Here is a 12,009-nt window from a genome sequence, read left to right as displayed (position 1 = left end):
AAAAAAAAAAAAAAAAAATTGTCGTGAATTCTGATCTTGACAGTGCTTTAACGCTAGTCAATACTTCACCTGACAGACATAATTGTTTGGTTCACTAACTAGCGCATCAAGAAACAAAAGTTCTTCAAAGATAAACTCCCTGAACATTTTGTTAACATATATTTCTGGAGAGTAAAGGAAATGCTTTCCATGATGTATGCTCAGTTGTAGGAAATAAAGCTGTGACAAGAAAGATCAGTGGCTTGGGTTGCAAAATACTAGACTTGCTTTTTTTTTAATATGTTACTCTCAGTTAAAAGTGACAGAGCCATTTTGATTCCCAATAGATAAGCAGGTTCCCATATTTTACAAAGTAAGATGATAATTAGCATTCCATGCATATGTTATAGACAAACAGAGATAAACAGATACATTAGTTAATTAGTTCATTAGTAAAATATGAACACGAATGTAATGCTGACTTCTAATTTTTTATTTAGTTAATTCTCCATATTTTTTAGAAGATGACCTCAAAATGTTACCTAAACCTTCAGACACCTGTTGTAAATATGATCTACTATTTACTAAAGGAGCACTGGTAGCATAGTGGTTACAAATCGGGCTACTAACCTCAAGGTCGGCAGTTCTAAACTACCAGCCATTCCATGGTAGAAAGATGAGGCTTTCTGCTCCCATAAAGATTTATAGCCTTAGAAACCCTGTGCAGGGTCACTATGAGTCGGAACCCACTCCACGGTCTTAACAACAACAACAAGGAACTTGCATGGAGTCCTGGTGTGGCACTGTGGGTTAATGCGCAAGACTGCACAGCCATTTGAACTGCAAGGTCAGAGGTTCAAGTTCACCAGGAGCTCCTTGGAAACTCTACAGCGTTGCTATGGTTCGGAACTGACTCGAAGGCACTTCACAACAACAAGGAACTTGTGATTATGAAATCTTCTCAAAAGAACCCATAGCGATCCTGCATAGGGTTTCCAAGTAGCAGCTGGTGAACTTGAACCGCAGACCTAGCAGTTCAAATCAACTTTGCAGTCCAGTGCATTAACCCACATCACCACAAAATCAAAAAAAAAAAAAAAGTTGCCATCAGTTTATTATAAGTATAAATAATTCTGCCAACTAAAACTAGGAACAACAAGATGAACAGATTTTTTTTCAATATTCTGTTACTCAGATTCCCTACAGCACAGGTATTTTATGGGTCAAAGGACATCACAGGGAGCGACTAGAGGAGGGGACGCTGATCTGGAGTGCACTCTGCACCTCGGGAACATTTTTGCACGTAAAATGAATGCTCTTGAAAGGCTATTGCTCAGAAGAAAAGATGTTTGGTTTTCACAAGCCAAAGATGCACGGAAGTATAGAGGGTGACTGTATTTGCAAAGCTAAGTCCTCGAGTTCTCGATTCAGTGACAGTAAACACTATGAAAAGGACTTCCAGTGCTGTTTGGGGTTGCATGAGACTCGTTCAAGGAGACATCTGCAATGCCTGCATCCTGCTTGTGAAAAGATGGAAGAAGCTGCCAGCAGGATCAAAAAAAAAAAGGAATCATGTGGCAGATGCAAGGGCAGAGCCCGATCTAAATACTACATTGAAGCCAAAGAAAATGAAAACTCTCTGGAAACAGGATAAAAAGCAACCAAGTCAGTAAACTACAGAAGGAATTTAAACCTGATAATTCTGATGCTCACAGTGCCACCTCAAGTACCTCTCCAGCCCAGTCTCCTTGTTACAGTCACTAGTCAGATGATGTTTCATATACAGAGATGGCTCCTGGCATTAATACAACACCAGTCTTTTCCTTTTTACATTTTACATACTGGAAAAGGCACACACACACACAAAAAAAATCATTTTCTTTGGCTTCAATGTAGTATTTAGATCGGGCTCTGCCCTTGCATCTACCACATGATTCCTTTTGTTTTTTGATCCTGCTGGCAGCTTCTTCCATCTTTTCACAAGCAGGATGCAGCCATTGCAGATGTCTCCTTGAACGAGTCTCATGCAACCCCAAACAGCACTGGAAGTCCTTTTCATAGTGTTTACTGTCACTGAATCGAGAACTCGAGGACTTAGCTTTGCAAATACAGTCACCCGCTATACTTCTGTGCATCTTTGGCTTGTGAAAACCAAACATCTTTTCTTCTGAGCAATAGCCTTTCAAGAGCATTCAAGCCTTGTTGCTGCAATAAGAAAGCAACTGCTGAGAAGCCAGAGGAGTCGGGGCCAGAGCCCCTACCCATCTCCACTCAGGAGAGGTGACTGAGATTTATATAGAAGGGGAACAAAAACAATTGAAAGTTTGGAAAGACACAACAAAGTAATCCCCCTCTTTTAACTTGGATACTTGTTATTTTGCCAAAAGACATTATGCACTCCTTCCAAGACTAAGACTCAATGGGGATACATGAGCAGACATGTGCTCTGACTGGTGACTATGTTGGTAACCGATAAGAGGAAAAGGCAAAAAACAGCAATGAAGCTGTGAGCTAAGTCCAAACACATTCAATACACTCCTGTGAACCCTGGGTGGAGAACTGATTGGCCAGCAGTTTGGCAAGACCTGGAACTCCTGGGCCCAGAAGTGACACAGCCACAGAGGATTACAGTGGAGAATGAAGCATCCAGCTGATAAGAAGAGAGGGCATATGCACAACAACACCCTCACTTGCAAATAATACCTACTTGAGCTGGCTTAAATGGCTGGATGATCAGAGCTCAACTAGAAGAAAGAAGAGGAAAAAAAGCGTAATTGGATACAATTTGATGGACTTGACCTACACCTATGAATGCTCAAGAGGGAACAAATCTTTACAGCGAGGATCACTCCCATCCCCTCCATACAAAGGGTAGACAGGGATGGGTAACTTGGACATTAGCTATCCATAATGAGGGGGGCCGGTGGCTACAAAGGCAAGAAGTGACTGGCTTACAAGCTTTCAAAAGGGAGTCTAGATATATCCAGATGTCACGAAGGAAGGTAGAATCTCCACTGAGTAGTATCCAATCTGTTTGGGAGGGGCTAATAAAAGGAGATGGGGATAGCACTCATGTGGTACAATAGTGAATAATTACTATCAAGACTGACTGTGAGGGTTGGAAATGTAAACGTAGACATTTTGTAGCAAAAGGAGGGGAGACATTGACTTTGCAGGCCAGGAGCAGAGGCCCCTGGGACCATCAAGGGAGAAGAGCAGAGAAAGAGTGATGCCAGAGATGGAGGCAAAGACGATGATGTGGAGAGATGGAGCAGCTGGGAACTCTAGACCCAGAGAGGGAGAGGGGCTCTGTGCTGATGACCTGGGGGCAGGCTTGCGGGATGCACCCTTTGGTTGGTTGATGATGCATGAAGGATGTTGTAACCATGGCAATGTAACGATATATGATATGATGAATGTAAAGCTAATATTCTCCTATGTAAACTATCACATAATTCAAAATAAAACAGTTGAAAAAAAAAAAAACCCAAACAATATGTAGAATGGTTTTGAATGGATTATTATTCTCTCCAGTTCCACAAACTTTGAAGCCAGTGGCTAGTTCACACACAAAAAAGTGCACATATAATATTTAAGATGCTGAGTATTTCATAGGAAAGCTGAATGCTGCTGTAAAGTGCTCTTTAAGTCTTTTTTTTTTCTTTTTTGTAATTCCCTTCTAATGAATGAAAAGGGGAGTTTCATGGAGACAAATGGGATCTTGTATGATAAACCATATGTAGTTTTAGTCTTTCTATATTGAGAAGCAGTGGCTGGGGCATTGTTAAAGATGGTTGGCTATACTTGTTTTCCCTCATGATAATAAATTTGTCATAAGCAGTAACATGTATGTGCCCCTAGAGGGATTTGTTAATAATTTTTAAATATCAAGGTCTTGCCAACATTCTAAAGATTCAATACTGAAATATTAAGCAGGAGAGACTAAGCTTTCAGGCACAAATACCTTGAAGTAGAGAATAATGACTAAATATACAGAGAGGTAAATTGACTGTATATGTTGTATCCAGTTTGACCTCCCACCATATTAATATTTGATAAAAATTTTATTTATATGAAACCTCTAAAAGCAAAGTCAAAGCTTCTCTTGGGAAATGGAAAGTTTTTAGGATAACCAAACATTACTACATGGTGGAGAACAAACACACTCTATTAAAAAACGTTAAACTATCTGGAAAATAAAATGTGCAAGCTTTCAAGATGGTAGAAAACAAAGGTAATGCTTCTAGAGTCACATTTCTTAGAGGTTTTTGCTGTGTGTGTAAATAATTAACTTTTTCTTGAGTCATATGATGGGTGACTTTATGAAAATCTGCATACTTACGTTTTAGCACTATATTAATTCAGTTGACCTTTGTGAAGGTTTTATCTGTGTAGAGTGGATGTCTGATTTGATGTAACTGATTTGGGTTTTTTGTTCTTTCTTCACTCTATATTTAAAATAAAAATCTACTAAAAGAAAAGAGGTGTATGTCAAGGGCTGAGTGGGTTGATTTTGTTTGGCTTCTCTTAGACAAGCTTTTTGAACACTGAGATTTTAATCAAAAAACAAATCCTGAATGAATCGCTTCAGTTCTAAAATCTACGTGAAAGGCCTTTCACTTGAATCCAAAACCAAAGTTATTTTCATTGCCTCTTCTGAAAGTTCAGGGGAAAAAAAACAAAAACAAACTATCACTACTTGTTGTTGTTGTTGTTGTTGTCAGGTGCCATCGAGTCTGAACCGACTCATAGCGACCCCGTGCACAGCAGAATGAAACAATGTCCAATCCTGGGCCAACCTCACTACCGCTGTCCCACTTGAGTCCATCAATGATGCCACCTGGCTGATCCATCTCGTTGGGGGTCTTCCTCTTTTTCTCTGACCTTCCACCTTACCCAGCATGACATCCTTCTCCAGCGACTGTTCCCTCCTGACAATATGTCCAAAGTATGAGAAACGAAGCTTAGCCATTCTGGCCTCCAAGGAGCACTCTGGCTGCACTTCTTCCAAAACAGATGTCTTGGTTCTTTTGTCAGTCCATGGCACTTTCAGTATTCTCCTCCAACACCACAACTCAAAGGCATCAATTCTTCTACAATCTTCCTTATTCACTGATCACTACTTAAGACTTCATAATTGAGGGAGGAGCATTTTGCCTACCTTAACAGTACCAATACTCAGTGTTTATTTTTAAAACTGTATTTAAAAAAAAAAATTGGATAGTATAAATATCAATAAGCAATGAGCCAAATTTTATGGACATCCTATAGTTTTACAGTTCATTATCTAAACTCAAGATTTTATATTTCTCCTTTTTGGCAAAAACCTCCATGCTACATGCCACCATATGCACAGATACATAGTGAGTTGGGTCAACTCTCCCACAGCCTTTGAGGTGTATTACAAGAGTCCCAGCCTTATCATCTTCCTTCTGAGTTGTATTTGAAATTATTTCTTTTGTCTTTTTAATTTGGTACATTTTGGCTACAGTACTGGTGGTAGACTATACTATAATATGGATCATCTCTAATTGTGTATTTACTTACTTATAACAAGCCTTCAACCACAGTCTTCTTTTTCCCTTCCACCACTCTTTGCCTGTAAGGTTACTGTATGTAGTCATGTATTAATATATTTGAAATCTAAAATCTGTTTTGTACTTTTTATATTGTTTGATACTAAGAATCAAAACTTTTACTAGGGTTTTGAATAAACTTAGTCTTATTAGAAAAAAAGGGGGGGGAGCATAATTATCTAATTAGTAGTATAACAATTTACCTTTTTTACCTTTGTTGTTGTTGTTAGGTGCCATCGAGTCAGTACCGACTCATAGCGACCTTATGCACAGCAGAACAAAACAATGCCCAATACTGGGCCAACCTTACTATTGTTGCCACGCTTGAGTCCATCGATGCTGCCACTTTGCCAATCCATCTCATTGGGGGTCTTCATCTTTTTATCTGACCCTCCACCTTACCAAACATGATATCCTTCTCCAGTGACTGGTCCCTCCTGACAAAATGTCCTAAGTGTGAGAGCAGAAGTTTGGCCACCTTGGCCTCCAAGGTGCACTCTGGCTGTACTTCTTCCAACACATATCTATTGGATCTTCTGGAAGCCCATGGCACTTTCAATATTTTCCTCCAACACCTCGAACACTAAACCTTTACAGATTAGCAAATGGTGGTCATGAGGATTTTGTAATTTTTCTTATGGACAAAAGTAAGGGTAAAATGCTGAAAGGAATTTTAGATCTGATATTGTTTAACTTTACTATTTTTGTTAATTTGCTTATACAGTTACATGTCATCAAGTCATTACTGACTCATCTGTTTCTGAGGAGTAGCTAGTGGTTTAAACTACTGGCCTTGTTGTATGATGTCCAGTGTTTGCCTTTATTTCTAATACTATTAACAAAGATTTACCATTTAATATCTCATTTTTATGGAACAAAATAAATGCTTCAAAATCCTTTAACTTTGGGACAACATCTGCATAATTACATTCCTCAACACACTCTTTCCCACTGCTAATCTTGACAAGAAGTACCTATATTTTAAAAATTCAATTTAATCGTTAACTGACCTAGTAATGCCTAAACTATGAACAATCATCAGTTATTTTGTTTTCCAAATTTATGTGATTGTTGTTATTGTTAGGTGGTATCAAATTGGTGCCAATTCATAGTGACCTTAGGCACAGCAGAATAAAACACTGCCCAACCCTGGGTCAACCTTAATATTGTTGCCATGCTTGAGCTCATTGATGCTGCCACTTGGCTAAACCATCTTGCTGGGGGTCTTCCTCTTTTTCTCTGACCCACCACCTTACGAAACATAAAATCCTTCTCTAGCAACTGGTCCCTCCTGACACTATGTCCAAAGTATGAGAGACAAAGTTTGGCCATCTTGGCCTCCAAGGAGCACTCTAGCTGCACTTTTTCCAACACAGATCTGTTGGTTCTATGGGTAGCCCATGGCACTATCAATATTCTCCTCCAACACCAAACTCAAAAGCATCAATTCTTCTATTGTTGTTGTTGTTGTTGTTGTGTGCCGTGGAGTTGGTTCCGACTCATAGCGACCCTGTATAGGGTTTCCGAGGCTATAAATCTTTATGGGAGCAGAAAGCCTCATCTTTTTCCCACGGAACAGTTGGTAGTTTCAAACTGCCAATCTTGTGGTTCGCAGTCCTATTCGTAATTACTGTCCAACTTTCACATGCATATGAGGTTACTGAAAATATCATGGCTTGGGTCAGGTGCACATTAGTCCTCAAGCTGACATCTTTGCTTTTCAGCACTTTAAAAAGGTCTTGCACAGCAGAGTTGCCTAATGCAATACATCGTTTGATTTCTTGACTGCTGCTTCCATGAGTGTTAATAGTTGATCCTAGAAGAATGATGTCCCTGATAACTTCAATCCTTTCTCTGTTGTTAAGAATGTTGTTTATTGGTCCAGTGGCGAGGATTTTTGTTTTCTTTACATTAACATGCAATCCATGTGCTCTTTGATCTTCATTAGTAAATATTTTAAGTCCTCTTCACTTTCAGCAAGCAAAGTTTTATCATTTACTTATCGTAGGTTGTTAAAGAGTCTTCCTCCAATCCTGATTCCACGCTTTTCTTCATATAACCCAGCTTCTCGGATTATTTGCTCAGCAGATAGGTTGAGTAAGTAAAGTGAAAGAAAACAACCGTGTTACACACCTTTCTTAATTTTAAATCAGAGAGCTTTGGTAGCATAGTGGTTTTGAATCAGGCTGCGAACCTTAAGGTCAGTGGTTCAACAACTACCAGCCGCTCCGCGGGAGAAAGATGAGGCTTTCTACTCCTGTAAAGATTTACACCCTCGGAAACCCTGTACAGGGTCACTATGGGTCGGACCCGACTCGATGGCACTTAACAACAACAACAACAACAGTGTTCCCATGTTCTGTTCGAACAACTGCGTCTTGGTCCATGTACAGATTCCTCATGACCAGAATTAAGTGTTCAGGAATACTCACTCTTCACAATATTGTCCATAGCTTGTCATGATCCACACAATCAAAAGCCTTAGCGTAGTCAATGAAACAAAGGTAAACATCTTTCTGATATTCTCTGCTATTAAGAACCCTTTTTAAATATCCTACAGATATCCAAGGGGGAAGAAGTTTGCATGTTGTGATATACTTACCTATATCTTAGTAACACTCACATTTAATTTTAGGTATTTAAAATATGTATAGCACTCCTGAGTTCTTCCATAATTTCAATGATATACTTGTCAAATAGTAGCCAGAGAGGAAGTTTTGTCATGGAATTTCTTATCTTTTCCCCAAATCTCTTCATCTTCCTTTTTTCTCTCCCTTCATCTTACATCACTTGCTCTTTCCTTTTGTGTATTCTTGAAATCCCAAAATGTACAACTATTTGTGAATCTATAATGAATGGTCAGTATCTACAAATGATGGCAGGTTCTACATTATTTTTACTGTAATTCACCATCTTTTAGTTGAACAAAAAATGAGCTTGGGATATCCTTGCCCCAACCATGCATGTGTCTTGTAATAAGTTACTCATCTTCAGTAGACCTCAACAAAACAGTAATCAGAACTATAAAAGGAAGACATTTCATCAATTTGAAGACTTTGTAAATATGCCTTCATACTATTTTTTATTTAGTACTTTGCTTAGTTTACAAATAGAAACATACTGTATGAGGCAAAATATCTGGATAACTTTTCCAGTTCTGGAATTTGAATGTGTAGAAATAGCCATTGATTAAAGCCTAGCAGCACGAGGTTCTATTATGGGTCTGCCACATTTTGTCTGCATAAATATGAACATTTCCTGCCCTCTTTTTGCGACAAAATCCTCATGTCTGAAATAAGGGGTTAAACTGACTAGATAATCACTAAGGAGCTATACATATTGGAATGTTTTTTAAAAATGTTTAATTCCAACATATATGACACCACAATTTTCTCTGCTTTCACTGATGTGATTATCATATAGGTCACACTTGAAATAGTCTTGCTCCTGAATTTTCAACTAGCTAATATTAACCTATCTATAATAAAATAGAAGAGACAAAGAATATGCATAGAACCAGCTTCTTCATTTAAACACCTCCCCTTTCTTTGTAAGAAGGCTCCTATTTTAGTTCCTTTTAATACATAATTAAAATATAAGAATTTTAAAATTAATTGACTTTCTTTCCTCAAGATCATAATCAGGCCTGTATTGTCTTCAATTGCCTCTGATAATTTCATATTCTTAAAATATAATGAACAATTATCAGGGACTTTTATAGAATAATATGTTTGAAGATAATTACTTTCATAATATATTCTTATGTTTGGGGAATACAGAATTTTATGCCATATGATTATAACTGTTATTTTTTGTGTTGACTGCTACACTTTGGGTTATATCATCTAACCTGTATGCTATCTTTACAAATACTGTATACTTAAAATTTTACCATAGTGGGAAAAACATTGTGTATCATCATTTAAAAATCTTGTCATTTTGTCCAAACATGTTTATAAGTAACATTCTGATTCAGGCTGAGAAAATTCTAACTTTGTAAGGATGCTGATTTTAATAGAAACCTTTTTGATAAGGGTCATCATAAGAAATTAAAAATTATTAAATGATTGAAATTCAAGGAAATAAGACATGCTCAAACAAATAAAAAAATGTACTCTTTGTTCAGTGTTTCTACTGTAGAGGATGAGAAAGGCAGAATGACTTAGTGGAAACATAAGAAATGTTTTTGAGACATTACACAGTTTTGAGTCTTAATTCCATCTTTTAAAAAGTTTACATTCTCAGACAACTTACTTAAAGTCCTCTAGAAAGTTTCTGATCTCTGCAAAAAGGCCCATTAAAAATGAAATCTGTATAACATGATGACACAATCACATGAAATGACTCACTAAAAGAGTTATTTGTACATTAATAAAGTATTAAAGATGTATGTAATGACAGTATTTGGAAACAGTCATTTTTTAACAGAAGACAGTTGGAAACAGTGCTACTAAGATTTTCAGAGTAATTTATGTCATTTCTCACAAGGTTCAATTAATTTACTGCTCTAATAGTATTGGCCACTCTTTGTCCCTTTCACTTCATTATTGTTGTTAAATATTGTCGAGTTGATTCTGAATCATAGCAAACCTGTTGGGGTTTCCAAGGAGCACCTTGTGGGTAGGTTTGAATTGCCAAGTTTTGGTTAGAAGACCCACACCAGGACTCTTGTACTCAATTTAAGTTTTTGTTTCCTATGCTACCAGATGACCTAAGTATTACAGCATCTACCTATACTCTGTTAAATATACACACACATGTACATGCTAATATGTGCACACATTTTTTTACTCATCTAATTAAATATCTTTAATTGTTCATGTATTTTCACTGTAAACTTAATTTTCCAGTGTTTCACCAGAGTTTTACACAACTGTTCTTTTATGTTTATGCTGGGTTGTCTTTGATCAATTTGGCAGTACATCAACATTCTCTTAAAGCTCTTCTCTATCACAAAAAGAGAAGCCAGAAAAGATATTTCTCTGAATCTCTTCCCATATGTCTCAGGGTTAGAGTTTGCTGATTTAGAAACTGAAACAGAAGAGGTCATTTAGTCTCTGAAGTCAGCTAACTAGGCCCTTAGGTAGATATAGATTTACTGTGGCTTCCCAGTGGCTTCTGAGTACTCTCTGCTTTATAGATGATGCTAGGTTCCAGAATTTTCTGAGAACTGCACTTGTTCTCTGGCTTGTTCTTGAAAACCAACCACTTCAGTTTATACGTTGAGATAATTAATAGCAATTTCACAACCTTTACCCCCAGCAGTTCCAATACGCTGTGAACTCCTGTATTGTCAAACATGTGATACCCAGGATTCATAGTTATTTTTATTTTCTCAATCAAGTGCTAACTGATGCAGTTTTCTTGTAAGAACTGGTTAGGATGTCTGCTTACGGCTACTTTGGAGACCTTGACGAAGGAGCTTTACAAAGCTGATGACATATATTTCCAGTTTGAGCCATGGGTGAAGAATTAGCAGCATGTTGTTGCTGAGTGCTGTTGAGTTGGTTCTGTCTCATAGGGACCCTGTATAGGGTTTCCGAGGAGCGACTGGTGAGTTTGAACCTTGGGATTCAAACTGACCTTGCAGTCCAGTGCTGCCATACAGTTGTTTTGTAGTTTCCAACTCATGCACAACACCTTATACACAACAGAATGAAACACTGCCTGGTCCTGCACCAAACTCACAATCATTGTTACTGTTGAGCCAATTGCTGATGCCACTGTACCAATCCATCTCATTTGGGGTCCTTCTCTTCTTTGAAGTTGCTTCAGTTTACCAAGGGCTTGTACCTCCTGATAATACGTACAAAGTATGAGAAACAAAATCTTGCCATCCTAGCTCCTAAGGAGCTTTCTGTCTGTACTTCTTCCAGCACAGATTTGTTGGTTCTTCTGGCAGTCCACTTTTAATTTTGTTCTCCAACATCATAACTCAAATGAATCAATTCTTCTATGGTCTTCCTTATTTACTGCCAAAATTTCACATGCATATGAGGCATGGAAAATACCGTGGCTTGGATCAGTAAGCAGTACCTTAATGCTTAAACTGACATCTGTGCTCTTGAACACTGTGCAGCAGATTTGCCTAATGCAGTATGTCATTTGATGTCTTGACTGGGGTTTCTATGATTGTTGATAGTGAATCTAAGTAAAAATAATGCTCTTGAATGATTTCTTTAGTTCATCTAACCAGAGAAATAAACTGAAATCTGATACTGCATGTGGCTGAGAAATTGAATTAATAACATCAAATGTTCCCTTATGTGATAGGTAGAACAGTGGGAAAGAGGAGCACATTATTTGAATTGAAACATTTAGACAGATTTCAGTGTATCCCTGTTCCTTGCATTTCTGTCTTACAGAACTTCTATTTTTCTTTCCTATCTCTGGTAGCGTAGTGGTTACGAATCGGGCTGCGAACCTTAAGGTCAGTGGTTCGAAACTACCAGCC

General features: G+C 37.8%; 1 protein-coding gene and 1 pseudogene across 1 annotated transcript in view; one reads left to right on the top strand and one right to left on the bottom strand.

Annotated features, from left to right (window-relative positions):
• The window catches only part of SNTG2 (syntrophin, gamma 2), a 624,924-nt gene that overhangs the window by 440,115 nt on the left and 172,800 nt on the right, over window positions 1-12,009 (bottom strand). The gene's annotated exons all lie outside the window — the stretch shown is intronic.
• On the top strand, window positions 1,313-1,875 carry LOC102834955 (annotated as a pseudogene).

Source organism: Chrysochloris asiatica, unplaced genomic scaffold (assembly GCF_000296735.1).
Source record: "Chrysochloris asiatica unplaced genomic scaffold, ChrAsi1.0 scaffold00058, whole genome shotgun sequence".
Lineage (NCBI taxonomy): Eukaryota > Metazoa > Chordata > Mammalia > Afrosoricida > Chrysochloridae > Chrysochloris > Chrysochloris asiatica.
This window is presented reverse-complemented; position numbering and strand designations above follow the sequence as displayed.